Genomic DNA, 14,804 nt, shown 5'->3' with positions numbered 1-14,804 from the left:
TTTTAATAGACATAATGAAATATAATTATTTTTAGAAGAAATGGTCTTGTAATAAAAACTATCTACTTCCTTCTAGTGCTAAGATAAAGTTTTCTTTCTGAATAATAACTGAAATAAAAATACTCAGTAAAATGGTATTCACATTTCAACACATACACACCTATCTGCACTGAGACAAAAAGAAAATAGGAGCTTTTCATATGATTCACAATTCCATTCCTTGGTTTATATCCAAGGAATGAAAACACATATCCACACAAAAACTTTGTGCTAATGTTTACAACCAACATTATTCACAACAGCCAAAAAGCAGAAATGATTCAAATGTCTCTCAATGGACAGGTAACTAAACTGTGGCATTTCGGCACAATGGGAGACTCCAGACATAAAAAGGGATGAAGTATTACCGCGGGCTAGAACATGGACAAACCTCGAGAACACTGTGTTGTGAAAGACCACACAGTAGAGGGTCCCACCAATATGAAATGTCCAGAACAGGCAAATCTACATTGACAACGGTAGATTAGCAAGTGCTCAGTTCTGGGCTGGTAGTTAAATGGCACAGGATTTCTTTTTGAGGTGATGAACAATGATCTAAAACTGTGGTGATGTTTGCGTGTACCTGTGAATATACTAAAAACCACTGAACTGTGCTCTTTAAATGAGTAAACAGTATGTGAATCACTGCCCAGTACAACTGCTTTTTTTTTTTTTTTTAAGATTTTATTTATTTGACAGAGATCACAAGTAGGCAGAGAGGCAGGCAAAGAGAGAGAGGAAGGGAAGCAGGCTCCCCACTGAGCAGAGAGCCCGATGTGGGGCTCGATCCCAGGACCCTGGGATCATGACCTGAGCCAAAGGCAGAGGCTTTAACCCACTGAGCCACCTAGGCACCCCAGTACAACTGCTTTAAAAAAGAAGATGTATTTAACCAAAACCTCTTCCTCTCAAATTCTTTTTTTTAACACATGGAAAATAAGAAATGTATAAGATTAACATTCAAACAAGGTGACGGGGCACCTGGGTGGTTCAGTGGGTTAAAGGCTCTGCCTTCGGCTCAGGTCATGATCTCAGGGTCCTGGGATGGAGCCCCACGTCGGGCTCTCTGCTCAGCGGGGAGCCTGCTTCCCTTCCTCTCTCTCTATGCCTGCCTCTCTGCCTACTTGTGATCTGTCAAATGAATAAATAAAATCTTAAAAAAAAAAAAAACCAAGGTGACTGAACTCCCAAACCATTCATAGAAAATAACTTGTTTCATCTAAGCCTCTGCAGAAACACTGTCAAATCATTTCAAAACTTAATACCACCTTTATTTGACACTGTCCAGGGTAGTAGCCAGAAAGCTTATGTGGATATCTAAATTTAAACTAATTAAAATTAAATAAAATAAAAAGTTCAGTTCCTCATTCACACTAACTGCATTTCAAGTGCTCAACACCCACCTGGGGCTAGTGGCCACCACAGTAGACAGCAGACAAGGCAGCTACAGAATACTTCCATCATCACAGAAAGTTCTTTTGGACAGCCTGTCTTATACTTAATATGAGTAAAAATCTGGTAAGGGAATTCCCAAGTCAGAAAGCCCTGGGTTTAGAGTCTAGCTGTAAAAAGAAAAGGCTGTACCACACACTCCTCCTCTGTGCTCCCGGTGTGCTCTGCTTACTCTTCCAGCACAACTCACAATGAAAAGAGCAACGTACTGGTCAGTACTTTTTTTTTTTTTAAAGATTTTATTTATTTTTTATTTGACAGAGAGCGAGATCACAAATAGGCAGAGAGGTAGGCAGAGACAGAGGGGGAAGCAGGCTCCCTGCCGAGCAGAGAGCCAGACGCGGGGCTCGATCCCAGGACCCTGAGATCATGACCTGAGCTGAAGGCAGTGGCTTAATCCACTGAGCCACCCAGGCGCCCCCGTACTGGTCAGTATTGATCAGGCTCTTCACTGGCACAGTGGCTATCGCTCCTGGCTGAGCATTGGAAACACCTGGAGAGCTTCTAAAAATCTCGATCTTCCGGCCACATTCCAGATCAATCTAATCAGAATCTACAAGACTGGGCTCCAGATTTTTAAAGCCCCTCAGGTGGCTCCAATCAATACACAGCAAGGGCAAAAAACCACCACGCTACGATGCGGACTTTTCCAGGGGGAAGTAACCTCTTACTCCCATCGGAATTCACCCCCCTGAGGACTCTCCATTTTGCCTGCTCCACCTCTCCATGCCCAAGACCTAGAACAGCGGTTGGTGCATGAGAGGAATTCAACAAAATTTTGTTAAGCAGCAAATGCAAATGGTCAAAGCCACACAAGCAGTCACAGGGTTTTAGAGGTTCAAAGGGTGAAGCAAGCTCATCCTACTGGGGGAAACTGGCACCACTTCATGGAGGAACAGGGATGGAGATAGAGAAGCGGGGGTAAACGCGAAGAGGGCGAGATGAGGGAGGCAGAGGAGCGAAGTGAACCCTCGAAACCGTAAACTCAAGGATGGACGTGCTAGGGCCGGGAGATGGTTGGATGACAAGGTAGGCTTGGGCGACAAGGCCCACAGCCAACCTCACCTGCTACCAGTAGCTATAAACGCATGGGAGCCACATCTGGGGAAGAGAAAAGCAGCAGTAAGTGTACAGAATGAGGGAAAAACTGGACTTGGTAGAGTCCTACAAGGAGGCTGAAGAGCGTTCTAAAGATTAGTTCTTCAGCCCTCAACCACTGAGTGCCCGTAAGGCAACAACAAAAAGGTGTTATCACTAACTTCAAAGAAATTCAGAATGAGAACATGGTTTTGGGGAAAAGCTCAGCTTTCATTTGTTCAAAATCTACTAAACACCTACTGGATATTGGGCACTACCTTAGGTGATGGGGATACCAGGAAACTAGCCCAGGTTTTAAGAAGCTACATGGAGGGGAGGGGCACATGGGGCCCGGGAATGCGGTGGAATAATAAGTTGACAAAAAAAAATAAATATCATTTCAAATAATGATACATCCTATGAAAAAAATAAAGCAGGATAGTGGCAGGATGGATTAGGCAATGTTGAGTATTTTAGGGAAGGCCTGAGATTAAAGATAACCAAAATTCCATCAAGTCCCCATCGAGAGATGGAGTTTATTTGCCCTCCTCTGCATCTGGGCTGACCCTGTGAAATCACGGGTCATGAAAAGAGGAAAACCTGAAATAAAACAAAAACATTTCTCTGGGGTTTAGAATTATAATTCAGGAAGCAACCCAAATTGTGGCCCACTGCAGGGAGAAAGTTAGGGGTTTTTATAAGAAAAAGGAGGAAGGGGGGGGCGCCTGGATGGCTCAGTGGGTTAAAGCCTCTGCCTTTGGCTCGGGTCATGATCCCAGGGTCCTGGGATTGAGCCCCACATCAGGCTCTTTGCTTGGCAGGGAGCCTGCTTCCTCCTCTCTCTCTCTCTCTCTGCCTGCCTCTCTGCCTACTTGTGATCTCTATCTGTCAAATAAATAAATAAAATCTTCGAGAGAAAAAAAAAAAAAAGAAAGAAAAAGGAAGAAGTATAAGATACATCAGCTGTCTACCAAGAATTATAACTGGAAGATATTACAATTTATAATTCATTGTTTTCTAGGTATGTTAGTTGCTAGGGAAGTCCCTTTTTCAGAGTGTCCAATTTTTGTTAAAAAAATACAGACACATCACCAAGGTGCTCCGTCATATGCTCTTGCCCAGTTCAAACAGAATGCAATTCCTGTTCCAAAAACGTGATGAAGTTTCTGTCACAATCTTCTTGAGAGTAAAGGTTTTACATCGGTTCACAATATTTAGCCAAAATATTGTGGTAGAAATGATGTTGTTTTGGTTCTAGGTGTGGCTTGGCCTACATGAGGTTTAGCTGCTTCTACCTCACTTTTGAACACCTGCTTTTTTATCTCTGCCGCCATGCCGTGAAAAGGCCTGGCTACATGGAGAGGCCATGTGCAGAGGGCACACTTAGCTTACAGCTGGCAGCCAACACCAACGCCAGCCATGTGAATGAACCATCATGGTGGTCCCAGTCCAATCCCATGGTTGGACAGACTTAGGATCCAGCCAAAATGACATGGAATCAAAGAACTCTGCCGATAAGTCCAGTCAAGGCCCATAAGCCCAAAGAATCAAGAAAAATAATAAAATCGTTGTTTAAAGCCTCTAAACTTTGAGGTGGTTTGTCACACAGCTGCAGATGACCACAACATTTAAGCAGACAAGTAAGCAGCAGCTATCTTAGGAAGACTTGGCAAAAGAACATCCAGAGTGCAGATGCAGCAAGCATAAAGATCAGAGCGGGAAGAAAATCTGAAGCATTCAAAGAATAGCAGGAAGGTCAAGATGACCTAGTAACTCCATGCTCAAAGCACTCCCAGGGCTCCTACACCAGGTCAAAATGAAGTAACAGGGGCCAGGTGTACCCTCCTGCCTGAACAACCAAAACCTCTGCACAAAGTCTACGAAACAAGTTTTCAAGACACTGGACACCAGGCAAACAAGCATAATGGTCTTTGAAAAATGGGAAACAAACACAGACAGCCTTTCCATTGCCCTAGTTTACTGCCTTAATAGTTTCTAGGCCACTGCATAGGAAGAGAGACCTCAGGCAGACCCCAGAAAGCCACTGTGAAAACAACTGAGATTCTGGGGGGACTGAGGCAAGAGAAAGGTGCCAAAAGAACTCCAGACAAATGAAGACATCTAACCCCAGTTCCTTTAAATACCCTAGGAATTTCCTGAGTGACAGCAGTGTCTACTGCAATGAAGTGACATTGATGTGACTTTGCTGGACCCCAAAAAAGCTTCAAGTGGGGGATGGTCATCAGAAAGACCAGGCACGTGATTAGAGTGTTGGAACTTTCTTGGAACTTTCAACTATCCAACCTCAGGGGAAGGAAGGAAAGAGGTCACTAAGTTCAACCATGCAGCCAATGATTTAATCAGTCATGCCCACATACTGAAACCCCAATAAAAACTCTGGACACTGAGGCTCAGAGGAGCTGGCTGTTGACACATGGATGTGCCAGAAAAGTGACATGCCTGGATTCCATGAAGACAGGACACAGAAACTCCACATCCTCCCCCAGAGACTTTGTCCTGTATGTCTCTTCATTTGGTTGATCCCAATCTATATTCTTTCCAATAAAATTGTTCAGGGAGTTCTTCCAGTAAGTCATTCTAGTGAATTATCCAACCTGACAGGGTTGTGAGATCCCCGTAATTTATAGCAGTAGGTCACAAGTGCAGGTGGCCCCTAAGATGTATGTCTGTCATGGAGGCAGTCTTGTATAGGACTGTGTCCTTAACTTGTGAGGGTCTGTACTACCTTGGGTACACAGTGTCAGAAGTGAACTATAGGACATCCAGTCTGCATCGCAGAACTGGTCTGAGAACAGTGCCCCTTGAGCCTTTAGCAAGGCACAGATCAGTGCACACAAAGCAGGAAACTACCTCAGGCCTGAAAAAGAACCCCTTAAAGGATTCAACCAAAATAAACAGGAGTAAAAAATAATAAATTAGGGGGCGCCTGGGTGGCTCAGTGGGTTAAGCCACTGCCTTCAGCTCAGGTCATGGTCTCAGAGTCCTGGGATCGAGCCCCGCATCGGGCGCTCTGCTCAGCAGGGAGCCTGCTTCCTCCTCTCTCTCTGCCTGCCTCTCTGCCTACTTGTGATCTCTCTGTCAAATAAATAAATAAAATCTTTAAAATAATAATAATAATAATAATAATAATAAATTAGGACACAAACTTGTAATAGAGAAGATAAAAACCAAAAGTTAATTCTTTGAAATGACTAAAAACATTGATAAACACATAGTAAAATTAAGAAGAAAAAGAGAAGGCCCCAAAAATTAAGAGTGAAACAGGATAAATTATTCATGACTAAAACACTTAACAAACCAGGAATAAAGAAAAACTTGCCAGATAGAATACTACAGGCAAACACTATACCTGATGGTAAATAGTGAAATCTTTCCCTCTGAGATCAAGAATGAGGTGAGGGAAAAAGCTCTGGAAGGTTTCTGAGATACCGACAATGTTCTATTTCTTAATCTAGAAGGTAGACACAAAGATGTGTCCTTTTTAATAATTTGCTAAGATGAACATTTATATTTTATACACTTTTCTGTATATATATTTCATATTTTACAAAAGGGTTTTTTTTTTTAAATGGGAAAGACTAATTGAGATATTGTTATGGTCTGAAGTGTATTCCTCCAGAATCCACATGTTGAAGTCCTAAACTCCAGTTCCCCAGCATATGACTGTACTTTGAGACAGTGTCTCTAAAGAGGTAATTAAGTTATAATGAGGTCATCAGCATGGGCCCTAATCCAATATGACTGCTGTCCTTATAAGAAGAAATTAGGACACAGGACAGAGAAAAGACAGTGTGAGAAGGGAGAAGGCAGCCATCTACAAGCTGAGAGAGGCCTCAGAAGAAACCAACTCTGCTGACACTTTCATCTTGGATTTCCAGACTCCACAATCTTTTCCCTCCAGAATCTTAAACAACAAAAATAAATTTCTGTTGTTTAAGACATCAGTCTATGGCATTTTGTTATGGCAGCCATAGCAAACTTACAGATTTCTTCAGACATAAAAAGACTAAGAAAATGTCTCCATCCCATAGACTCTTGACATATTAAAGAAGTTTAAACTCAACAAGAAAAGGTGGGAATAAAAGATACAATGATGAGCAAAGGAACTGGTTAAGTATATTGATAAATGAAGTCAACTACTAAAAAAAAAAAAAAAAAAAAAACCCAAACCTCAGAACCTTTATTGTTTAAAAATGTAAAACCAGATAAATAACCCAGAAAGCAACTGGAAAACTGGCAGAACAGACTCTCCACAGCCTGACATAGGCAAGAGGCAAGAGTGAAGCAGACCCACCCCCTCCCACTGCTCTTGGTAAGATGCCATCAAAGCAGTGCCAAAGGCTGACAGCGTGCAAGCAGCCCAGACAAGGGCCAGCACCTCTCCAAAGTGAATCCTGCTCCAGGGAGGGGAAAGTAACCACACACACCAGTCTGACTGCGACCCCAGTTGGTCTGGGGGCAAGCAGCTGGTTTAACTGCAGGCCCCACCCACCAACAAAAGCTTCTCAGAGCACAATGCAGGGAAAGCACCCTGCAGTTTGGTGCTACTTTATCTCTGGCAAACACCTGGTCCTACTCAACTCAACTCCAAGGCAGCCCTGGACCTGTCCACTAACAACACAGGCACCAGACTCTACCCACAACAGGCAAAGAGCCATCACAGACTGGACTGAAGGGAAACACAGCTTTGCCATGATGGCAGGACACCCCTGTAGCAACACACATAAGAGACACCCCTGAAGCACTATTTTCTGGTGAAAGGAGACAATGCACTGCAGGACCTCTTCTTCATAATGCCACTACTTCAAGTGCAGGAGACAGAGCTAACTCTCCCAACACAAAGAAACAGACACAGTAATAGATAAAATGAAGAGACAGAGGAGTACGTCTCAAATGAATGAACAGAACAAAATCACACCAAAAGGTCTATGTGAAGTAGAGATAAGAAATACATCTGACAGAGAATTTAAAGTAATGCTCATAATGATACTCACTGAACTTGAGAAAAGAGTGCAGGACCTCCATGAGACCCTCCACCAAGAGATAGGGTATGTAAAAAAGAACCAATTAGAGCTACTGGACTCACTAAGTGGAAATAAAAGTAGACCACCTGGAATAAATACCAAACAAAAGGAAGTAGAAGGACAGACCAGCAATCTGAAGGACAGAGTAATAGGAAGTAATCGAGCTGAGCAGATGAGAGGGGAAAAAAACACACAAAATGAGAACAGACCCAGGGAACTCAGCAACACTGTCAAGCCTAACAGTTGCATGATAGGGATTCCAGAAGGTGAAGAGCAAGAAAAGAGGGCAGAAGATTTGTCTGAAGAAATAATAGCTAAAAACTTCCTGAATCTGGGGAAGGAAGGAGAAATCCAGACCCAGAAGGCACAGAGAGCCCCCAACAAAACCAACCTAAAGAGGTCTGCACCAAGACACAAAGAAAATAAGATGGCCAAAAGCAGTGATAAAGAGAGAATTTTAAAAAGCAGCAAGAGAAAGGAAAGCAGTGACATACAAGGGAAACCCCAGATGGCTATCGGTGGGTTTTTCACCAGAAACTCTGCACATCAGAAGGGAGCAGCATGACAAATTCCAACTGCTAAAAGGAAAAAATCTACAGCTAAGAATACTCTATTTAGGGAGGCTTTCATTTAGAATAGAAGAGACATAGTTTCCCAGAAAACAAAAGTTAAAAGCAAAACTAGCCATGTCCTTGTCAAACATACCATTAGCCTGTGGGTCCCAAATTCACAGTCCAACCGCCCTCCTGCCCAAGTCAGCATGTATGGCCTGTCACCTGCTCAATGCCAAGTCAACATGCCTTAAGCTCAGACTGCCAAGGGCTCAAACTGGCACTCTTCCCCTCAAATTCTAGACCCTATGCTCAAGTTTGTGCATAAAAGTTGGCATAATTCTAACAGCAGAATGAAGCAACCCAAACAGTGATACTAATTCTGTGGAATATATAATGGATAAAAGGAGTGTGCTAGGCTGAGAATATCTCCAACAAGCACATCAAAGAATAATACATACAGCATGATTCTGGTTACTAAAAGAAATAAACCAGGGAAAAATAAAACAAGATGAAATCAGAGAGCAAGACAAACCATAAGAGACTCTTAAGCATAGGAAACAAACTGAGGGTTGCTGGAGGGGAGGAGGGTGTTCGGGGGTTGGGAAGGGGATTGGATGATGGGGATGTGGGAATGGGGTAACTGAGTGACAAGCATTAAGGGGACACTTGATGGAATGAGCTCTGGGTGTTCTATGCAACTGATGAATCACTCAACTCTACCTCTGAAACTAGTAATACTCTATATGTTAATTAATTGAATTTAAGTTAAAAAAAAAAAAAAAAAAGGAACCCCCCCCCACCCCCGCCAAAAGTAAAACCAAAATACTAAGCAGTAATAACGGTGGGAAAAGTATCCTAGGATCCCTGTTGAGCTCTAGAGAGTGAAATACTGGATGACTGAATATTGGGGGGGGGGGGGGTGGTGTTCAACTAAGGAATAAAGCCTTGAGAAGACTGAAACCCAAGAGAAGGCAGTTAAGACTAATGAGAGCAGAACAAAAGGTAAAAAATGCAGTGTATAGAAACCAAGAGGTGCTTCATTTGAAAGAGGCATTAGTCAACAACAGTTTAGAGAAGCTGAAAAAAATTAAGTCTGGTGCAGGAGAAAGCCATTGGATAGCTTAGTCCATTGACAGGGAGAAGCCTAATTTTAAGCAGTGAAGAACTAAGTTGGTAAAGGGAGTCTCTGAACTGAGCAGAAGCTCGGAGAAGATGGCAGCATATGAAATCAAGGCTACAGAAAAGGCTTTCCAGAGGCAACAAGGTTTTACATTCCTTCAAAACAGAAATGAATAAGGAGGGTTGGAAAGAAAGGTTCTAAAGCAAAAAGAAGAGAAGCTGTCAAAGTTCACCTTACCACCAGTATCAAGAAGACGGTGAAATGTTCCACTGGAAAGCCAGGAGTGTCACTGTGTGTCAGGTAAGTTGCCACGTGGGAATGGAGATCAGGGAAAACAGTTCCCTAGGGAGCATTATACAAAAGGAGATGAATCAAAAACTTTTCAAGCAAGGGGCGCCTGAGTGGCTCAATGGGTTAAGCCTCTGCCTTCAATTCAGGTCGTGATGCCAGGGTTCTGGGATCGAGCCCCACATCAGGCTCTCTACTCAGCAGGGAGCCTGCTTCCTCCTCTCTCTCTCTCTCTGCCTGCCTCTCTGCCTACTTGTGATCTCTGTCTGTCAAATAAATAAATAAAATCTTTAAAAAAAAAAAAAAAAACTTTTCAAGCAGCTGAGTTTTGACTATGACTTTCACAGTCATGTTATTAGGCTCACTACTTTCTCCAATAATGATCAGCAGAAGCAAAACTTATCCAGGACTAGGAGCTGAAGAAATGATGGAAGATCAGGAGGTGAGGCAGAAGTGGAACAGCTTCAAATTCAAGTCTCCTGACAAAATCCCTTGGTCACTGATGAAAGGCTGGAACTCCTTGAAAATTCTTACAGCTGATCTCACACTTCCTCCAAATAAAACTGCATCTAAACCTGCCAGGGATCTTGTTAAAAAACAGCTTCTGATTAAGTACGACGTGGGCCTGAGATTCTGCATTTCTAACAGCTCCTGGTGATGGCAGAGATGTTGGCCCACAGACAACGTTCTGAAAGTGTTTAGGAAAAGTAACCATCCTGCATTGGTTAGGATAAGGAAGGCATCTGTGACTCTACTACTTGGCAGTTAGTAATAAGATCTCTCCTCTAGTTCTTACTTTTTAATCACCTTTCTCATCTGCTTCAGGCTTTGACACTAATATCAAAAATAGGGGGGGTGGGAGGGATAGGGTGGCTAGGTGATGGACACTGGGGAGGGTATGTGCTATGGTGAGTGCCGTGAATTGTGTAAGACTGATAAATCACAGACCTGTACCCCTGAAACAAATAATACATTATATGTTAGTTATATATATGTGTGTATGCGTGTATATACACACACACACACATTAGTGTTTGATTACTATGTGCCAAACACTGTTACATATATTCATTCATTTAATTCTCCAAAAACTCTTGGCAGTAGTACAGTTATCTTCATTTTACAGATTAGGAAAACAAGTACACTGAGTGGAGAGCTACCAAGGAAGATCTCCAAGCAACTCTCAGCTGAGTGGAAACAGGCACAGAGAAATTATCTGATTTCGATGAATTACACGAGAATGAGAAAGACTAACGAGTCAAATTCTATATTAACCCAGAAGTTGCATGGCACAACAGGCAGGAGTTCCCAATTTAGTCCGTTTCCGTGTTGAGTAGTTTGCGGGAGCCGGAGCTCTGACACTGGAGAATGGGCACCTCTAACAATTTCCCAGATGAAGACGATGACGCTAAACTGGGGATCACACTTTCATGGGTACTGCCACGGAGAAAATACTTATTGTTTTTCACCACCCACTCATAAATCTGAATCTCTAACTTTTTACATTCATATCAGATTTGGAGTTTAAAAAAAACATTCACTCCAGCCAACCGAGCTATTCCGCTGACGCCGTTTGCTCAAATTCTGCGTAAAGTTTTCCGAAATAACCAAAGCCCACACAATTCAGCGTTCTCTCGGGTCTGGCTTTGCACTTGCTTGTCCCTCTCCCCAGGCCGCTCTGTGAACCGTGTAACGCGACAGCAGCCCAGCTGCACCCGAAGATAAGGCGGCCAGTCGCCCGCTCATGCTGGCACCCGCAGCGCCGCTAAGTGCCCCCGCAGCTCCCCCGAGAGCGCGGCCCCCGCCCCGGGCAGCGCCCCCGGGCTCCCCGGCGCCCGCGCCGCCGTCCGCCCAACCCGCCGGGGCCGAACCCGCAACGCGCCCGCCACAGAGACACCCGACCGCGCTGACTCACGGATCGGTACTCCGCCTCCGTCAGGGAAAAACAGACACCTAACCCGCCGACTGGGAAAGATGGCGAGCGCCTGCAGGGACCGCCGAGCGCGGGGTGTCTCGCGCGTCCTCATCGACTCGCTCGGCGTGCAGCTGGGCGTCCTTCCCGGGCCCGCGACTGATTGGCCCGCCGAGGGGGCGGGGCCGGGCTCTGCGGTCTTGCTTTAGGCCAGGGCTGAAATCTTACATGGAAGCCTAGTATGTACAGAGCCAAGTATGTACAAATCTTAGTATTGATTTATTTTGTAAATCCGAATGTGTAACCTTTGCATCAGTTATTTAAAGTAGGGTATAGGGGCGCCTGGGTGGCTCAGTGGGTTAAGCCTCTGCCTTCGGCTCAGGTCATGATCTCAGGGTCCTGGGATCGAGCCCCGCGTCGGGCTCTCTGCTCAGCAGGGAGCCTGCTTCCTCCTCTCTCCGCCTGCCTCTCTGCCTGCTTGTGATCTCTGTCTGTCAAATAAATAAATAAAATCTCTAAAAAAAAAAAAAAAAGTAGGGTATAATGAACAACAAAGCCAGTCGTATTTTGGGGAGGTGTGCATTGTACACAGGTGTGCATTATTACCGTTATTGACTCGACAGGGAAGAGCAGCCCTCTGGTTTAGTTGGAAAATAATAAATTTCGTTTTGCTTTTGTCTTTAACTGCTGGCTTTGCAATTTCAGGACATTCTCCAGAGAGGAAATGAGATTTTCCACACTAGAAGGAAATGAGAAGTGTACACAAGAGTTCTTGGCAACAAATTTAAAAGTGTGTTAAAATTCGGTGTGTAATGCAGTACACTTGTGTGTGCTGCTTAGTACTAATTTTTAAAATTAAAATATACCTGACATAAACGTTATGACCTTAATTAACCATTTTTAAGTATACAGTTCAGGGTCATCACAGCGCACTGTGCAACTATCACCGCCATCCATCTCCAGAACTCTTATCCTGCAAAACTGACACTCTACCCATGTAAACAACAACTCATCATTCCCGGCCCACCCCAGCCCAGCCTTTTCCTGACCCCTGGCAACCACCACTCTATTTTGTTTGCATCTCTGTTAATTTGACCTCACTAGATTCTTAAGTATTTGTCTTTTTGTGGCTGGCTCATTTCACTTAGCCTAATGTTCTCAAGGCTCATCCCTATTCTAACTTGTCAAAATTTCCTTCCTTTCTAAAGGCTGAATAATATTTCATTGTATTATGTACCACAGTTTTTTTATCCATTGATCTGCTTACAGGCTTCTTGGTTGCTTGCACCTTTTGGCTATTGTGAGTAAAGTTGCTGTGAACGTGAGTGTGCAAATACCTCTTCAAACCCTGATTTCAGTCTTGAGGGGTAAATGTCCAGAAGTGGGATTGCTGGGTCATATGATAATTCTATTTTTTTGAAAACCACCATACTGTTTTCTACAGTGGCTGAGCCATTTTTTAATATGATTAGCAACAGTTTAATGAAGCCATAGTATTTACAGGATTCTGAAATGAAAACAATATAAAATCTGTCATAAAAATTAGTAAAAGATGCAAGGTAGAACTCATTTTAATACTGGTACAATGGCAGGGGTCCCTGGGTGGCTCAGTGGGTTGAAGCCTCTGCCTTCAGCTGGGATCATGATCTTGGGGTCCTGGGATTGAGCCCCGCATCGAGATCTCTGCTCAGCGAGGAGCCTGCTTCCTCCTCTCTCTCTGCCTGCCTCTCTGCCTACTTGTGATCTCTGTCAAATAAATAAGTAAATCTTTAAAAAAAGAAAATACTGGTACAATGGCAATAGCAGCTTTACAAATATTTTAAGATTTCAATAGCATTTTTATGAACCATTATTCCACAAGAATGATCAAATCATCACATTGTTTAAATTAAACTGAGACAATACAAGGTAGTTTATTAATATTTCAAACATTATAAGTGCCCCATGAAATATTGTTACAGATGCTCAAATGTTTTATTCTCAGTGACCATTCCCTTTATTCTCACATAAGATAACTGTAGCTAAAGGGTTAAAAAAAAATACTACAATCAGATATGTTTCTAAACTTCCTTATCTGTTTAATTCTCATTCATAAATGGGTTGTAAACATAAATGTGGGTCTCATAAAAACAAAACATCGCGCCCAGGTCTGCTTTCCAGTCTAGTGACTTCCCACAACTCTCTATTTGGCATCTCAAAGCAATATTTATCTGTAGAAAAATAGGTATTTCTGAGAAATTACTAAAATATCTTTTTTTTAAGATTTTATTTATTTATTTGACAGAGAGAGATCACAAGTAGGCAGAGAGGCAGGCAGAGAGAGAGAGGAGGAAGCAGGCTCCCTGCTGAGCAGAGAGCCTGATGCAGGACTCGATCCCAGGATCCGGAGATCATGACCTGAGCCGAAAGCAGCGGCTTAACCCACTGAGCCACCCAGGCGCCCTAAAATATCTTTTTTAGCCTATGCTAACCAGGGAATAGTCCAAGGGTATCATCTATGTAGCTGCTTCCTGTCAGGCTAGAAAGTTCAGTGAAGGTCAAAACCCCTTATTTCGTATCCGTGAGGTTCTGTCATCCTTATTCTTGGAAATGTGGTAGACGTTATCATCTTCAAAGCTAATCCTGTGCCTTCAGTCCCATTCACCCTAATGACAGTTCCCTTTCTTCCGTGATATTTAACAGATCAGTGATAGTGATATTGGCTGAAGCTATAGTAGTGTCCACTGCTAAGTACTTACATCTAACTGGGGGCTCCCAGAAATACTTGGCAATTTTGTAGGACTTATATAGGGTTGCCAAACAAAACACAGAATGCCCAGTTAAATTTGAATTTCAGATGAACACTGAATATTTTTTTTAGTATAACTATGTCCCATGCAATATTTGGGACATAATTATACTAAAAGAAACCATTCATTGATTAATGGGACATATTTATACTCAAAAGTTATTTGTTGTTTGTCTGAAATACAAATTTGATTGCATGCCATGTGTTTATAATTGTTAAACCTGGCAACCCTGGACCAGCAGGGAAGAACCCGTGTTTTCGTACACAGGTGTGCATTATTACCGTTATTGACTCAACAGGCTGTTGAGGACAGGGAATTAGATCTCAGGGTGAATCTGCTATGGACTTCAGAGATCCTTCAGGGCATTGTGGAAAATACAAAGGTCATGTTGAGGTCCTCATGAAACTTAGCTGCATGAATGTGGGCAGCAGATATCAAAGTAAGGAATATCTCAGACTTCAGTGAGTCAGATATAAGCAACTACCTAAGATGCTAGAAACGATACATTCTAATTTTTAAGGTCACATT

At 43.0% G+C, this 14,804-nt stretch overlaps 1 protein-coding gene across 4 annotated transcripts in view; it reads right to left on the bottom strand.

Annotated features, from left to right (window-relative positions):
* Positions 1 to 11,619, bottom strand: part of CLCC1 (chloride channel CLIC like 1) — a 28,715-nt gene extending 17,096 nt beyond the window's left edge. For 2 of the 4 annotated variants that reach the window (XM_032361427.1, XM_032361429.1), the window contains exon 1: positions 9,525 to 9,623. The gene's annotated coding sequence lies outside the window, so the exon portion shown is untranslated. Of the gene's footprint in view, positions 1 to 9,524; positions 9,630 to 11,490 lie in introns of those variants that run through there. The other 2 variants (XM_032361430.1, XM_032361428.1) reach the window with 2 other exon arrangements.
* Between the last annotated feature and the right edge of the window lie 3,185 nt (positions 11,620 to 14,804).

Source organism: Mustela erminea, chromosome 10 (genome assembly GCF_009829155.1).
Source record: "Mustela erminea isolate mMusErm1 chromosome 10, mMusErm1.Pri, whole genome shotgun sequence".
Classification (NCBI taxonomy): domain Eukaryota; kingdom Metazoa; phylum Chordata; class Mammalia; order Carnivora; family Mustelidae; genus Mustela; species Mustela erminea.
Note: the sequence above shows the minus strand (reverse complement) of the source record. Positions and strands in the feature narration are given on the sequence as shown.